This window comes from Nannospalax galili, unplaced genomic scaffold, assembly GCF_000622305.1.
Source record: "Nannospalax galili isolate Female #2095 unplaced genomic scaffold, S.galili_v1.0 scaffold765, whole genome shotgun sequence".
NCBI classification, from domain to species: Eukaryota; Metazoa; Chordata; class Mammalia; order Rodentia; family Spalacidae; genus Nannospalax; species Nannospalax galili.
In genome coordinates, this window is record NW_008352647.1 from 1,011,473 (window position 1) to 1,016,102 (window position 4,630).

Genomic DNA, 4,630 nt, shown 5'->3' on the forward strand with positions numbered 1-4,630 from the left:
ATTTTATTTAAAAAATACTGTATAATTGTATTAATTCAACAGCAAACCAAAAATTTATAACCACTTTTGAAAGATGTATCTTTGCTCTGGAAATTGTTATTGAATATTATGTTAATGCTGTAATGAAATGCTTCTAATCATGTGGTTATTAAATAATTAAAAAAAAATCCGAAACAGTTTCAACATCCCAAGGACTCCTTGGTTGTTCTTTTATGATCACCCCCATGCCCTCTGTGTCCCCTGTACCCTCTTCCTTTCCATCCCTAACCCAGTGGAAGACCATCATTGCTTTTCCAAGAATGAAAGGGCTTTATCAACGATATGATATGAAATCATATAGTAACTAACATCACTCCATTATATTCATGTATCGTGTCTTGAACTGTGTAGTGCTGAAGGGCATTTCAACTGATTCCAGTGTTAGGCTATCAAAAATTAAGCTGGCTTTAATATACATACTCAGGGTTTTTATATACATATATATATATATATGTGTGTGTGTGTGTGTGTGCGTATACATTTTTTCAGTGAAGCAGATGGGAGAGTGGCATGTGTGAGAAAGTACATGAATAAAATTGCTCAACTGCAGACCTAGCTATAGTGAAAACCATTTAGATTCTCTTAGGCTTCTTGGCTGCTAAAGACTCATCACTGGTTTTATATCAGGAAAATGTATTAACACATCAGGCATTGGGGGAGAGGCATACCTATGCCTCTGTTCTGAAAAAATATAAACTGCTTTTTCTTTTCTAAATATTTCATTGGTTACTTTTATTTTATATGTATGAGTGTATTGTTTGCGTGCATGTAAGTATACTCGTGTCATGTAATGCCTGCAGAGGTCAGATGAGGGCATTAGGTCCCCTGGAATTGGAGTTGTAGACAGTTAGCTGCTATATGAGTGCTAAGAATCGAACTCTGGTCCTCTGCAACAGCAGACGGTGATTTTAAACACTGAGCCATCTCTCCAGCCCCCAAAACCACTTTTTCAAGAAGAGTAAGTTGTTTGGCTCATACAGGCCATGAAGAGTTTAAGCAGCATAAGCCCGTTACACGTAAAGGGAGAGAAAACTGCTATTGCATTCTGTGCTCCATTCTATTGGGTGGCTCTGTGAGATATTTGGTTTAGAACGAATGTCTAATTACTATATAATGGCTCTAGATGAAATGCTCTTGGGGTTCTCCAAGGCCTGTTATGGTTAGTAGGGACCAGAAAACCTAGGGTAGATTCCACAGGGGCCTTTGGACCAAGGGACTGCTGATGGCTCTGATGCTCTGCACCCATTGATCTCAGAGCAGGTGTAAAAACCAATTTCATTCAGGTAGAAACTCCATAGTACCTGAATCTTTGTTGGTCTAGAGGACCAATAAGATGTGTATGTGTTTTTTATTTTTCATTTTCTTTCTTTTTTAATTAATTTTTTTCTAATTTTTAATTGAAATTTTGTGTATTTCATACAGAACATCCTAATCATCTTTATACTCCCTTCTGCATTGGCCCCTCCCATACCCCCCCACTGGAATTAATGCATTCTATCATTTGTGTTAAGGCCTATCGTGTCCCCAGATGCCCCTCAGTGCAAGTTTATCCACTGAAGTCTAGTCAACCTATCTAGAGTCCCTCCCTTTAAAAAGATCAGCCCTTTATCACCCAGCAGTAATCAGCTGCCAATAATTCTTCAACTAAGATTGGGGCCTGCTGCTGAGTCCCACAGTTCTGTGCTGGGTTTTAGTCTGTTTGAGTTTGCATGGGTCTTGTGCTTGTTGACACCATTGCTGTAGGTTCATATGAGCAAGGTCCCAGGAGCCTGTAGGGCTCTGTTTCCAAATGGTCATGCACCTCCTCCCTGGCTTTTACAATCCTCCTGCCCTCTATTCTGCAATGGTCCCTGAGCCCTGGGTGGGTGGAGTTTAATATAGGAGTTCTGTCCAAGACCCACACTCTGCAGATTCATTCTCTACACTTTGGCCATTTGTGACCTTTTGTGTTCCTGGCCCTCTTTTGCATGAGGGAGCTTCATTGGTGATAACTGAGAGATGCATTAGTGTTCTCTTTACCCCTTGTTCTATGTTCCATGAGCCTTAGATGTAGAGGTTGCATTGTAGATATGTCACTTAGTTTGGGCAGTTCATAGACAAACTCCGTTATCAGTTATGAAATGCTGTAATAATCTCTGAATCTCTGTTGCAAAAGAAGTTTCTTTGATGAGTGGTGACTTGGGATACTTTTCTGTAAATATAATGATCCATATTTTGCACAGAGTAAGACATTACATTTGTCTAGGTATGTGACAGCCTTGGGCTTTTCTCTAAGATCTGTGGGCTCTCCAGCAATGTGTATTTGGCTATGTCTATAGTACCACACATGAGTTTCCTCCCAGTAAGCAGACTTTAAATCCAATTAGATAGCTGTTGATTATCCCCAAGATAAAAGGCCACTATTGCACCGATGTCATTTGCTATGCAGGACAGATGTTTTAAAAGAATTTCACATTAAACTGAAAACAAATTTGCATTCAATTTTATCAGAATTCAGTTGAGAAATGACTTCAGGAAAGAGTTTGGAGGTGGCAAGTCACAATATGACACTTGCAAAGAAAGACTAAAAGATGAATCTCCACCTTTAAAACATGTTAGTGGGAGGAGGCTGAAGAGACGGCTCAGTGGTTAAAAGCACTAGCTGCTCTTGTGGAAGACCCGGGTTCAAATCCTAGCACTCACATGGCAGCTAACAGCTGTCTGTTAACTCCAGTTCCAGGGGACCCGACACCCTATCCTGACTTCCATGGAAATTGCATGATATGGGTATACTTACAGACATACAGGCAATGCACTTATACATATACAATAGAAATAATAAATAAAATAGTCAAAAAATTAGTGGGAAATGGGTAAATGACAAAAAACAAAAAAACAAAACAAAAACAAAAACAGAAACGTGCATCAAACTTCCTTATCAAGAGTGAAAAGGCCACCATGGAGTGGATAAAGCACTCAAAAATCATCTGTCTTATAAGAAGCTGATATATAGGATATGCAGAGAACTCCTATAAGTCAACAGCAATCAAGCACCCTACCTAAGAAATGGCACTGACTAGATGTTTCCATCAGCAGTTATACAAACAACCAATAAACATACGAGAAGGTGCTCAGCATCACTAACACCTAAGTAAATGAGAACTAAGCCTACAATGAAGCACCACAGCATATCCGTGATGGTGCTTATTACGAACACAGCAGCAAAATAGCTAGTATCTATGAGGATATGGGAAAAATAATATCCTGTGCATCGTTAGTAGGAATGTAACTGTTAGGCATGGAGGGTCCTTAAAATATTAAACATAGTAATACCATGTGATCTAGCAATTCCCATTCTGAGTATACACTTCAAAAGACTGGAATGCAGGGATTTGAGCAAATATTTTTACATCTGTGTTCATATAAGCATTATTCATAATAGCCAAAAGACAGAAACAGTCTAAATGTCCACTGACAATGAATAGGTAAATGTGAGGTATATATTCATACTGCAGTCACCTTTAAATGGAAGGGAATTACGGTGTACTACAGCACACATGAGCCTTGAAGGCATCATTCTAAGTAAGATAAACCGGTCACAAAAGTTAATTACTATACGATTTCATTTGTAGGAAGCCCCAGAGGAGGCAAAGCCATAGGGACAAAAAAATATATGCTGGTTGCTAGGGACTAGGGGAAGAATATTACTCTTTAATGAACATAGAATTCTAATTTGGAAATATGGTTTTTTTTTCTGTGTTTGAATGATAGTTTCACAACAATGTGATTGAACCATATACTTAAAAATAATTTAGATGCTAATTTTTATGGTATTTATATTTTACTGACAAAATGGATTTTAAAAGGCAAATTAAGATTTTCAGAAACACTGAGTCTTTACATGATACATCAGAGTTCACCCCAAATCAGGTAGTTGCTTCTATGATATCCTTCAAAAAGGAAGAACAGCCTCAGTTGTCTCTGAAAGCTGTGAAGACCAATTTCAGTCTCAGGGAAGTCTAAGGTGGCTCTTATAAGAACCTGGGGGAAAGAAAGGAGGGATGAGTTCAGATTAGCAGAAGAGAGGACTATGAGAAAATATTCAAGTGATGCAGGCCTTGAGTGGACACTTGAGGGAAATGAGCGATTGGCCTGCCATCTCTGGAAAGGACAGCATGGATGTAGGATGGAGGTGAGAACAACCAGAAAACAGAGACCAGATATATACAAGATAAAAGTTTGAAAAATAAGGCTGGGTGTGGTGTCATACACCTTTAATTCCAGCACTTGAAGGCAGAGGCAGGCAGATCTCTGAGATCAAGGTCAGCCTGTTCTACAAAGCAAGTTCCAGGCTTTTCTCAAAAATCAGAAAATACATCTTAAAGAATAAAGATATATATATATATATATAACATTAACTACATTGAGGCACTTAAAAATTTAAAAGACCAGTCTCTCCTAGCCTGCACTACCATCCTCAGAGCTCTTGGGGTAAGTCTATAGCGCAGTTCTCCATGCCGGGACTCCCCACCCCCGCCGTTCTATACTCCTAGTTTGGGCCCTGCGCCATTCCTAGTCTTGGGGCCCCAGACACCTGGGGAACCAACACTGC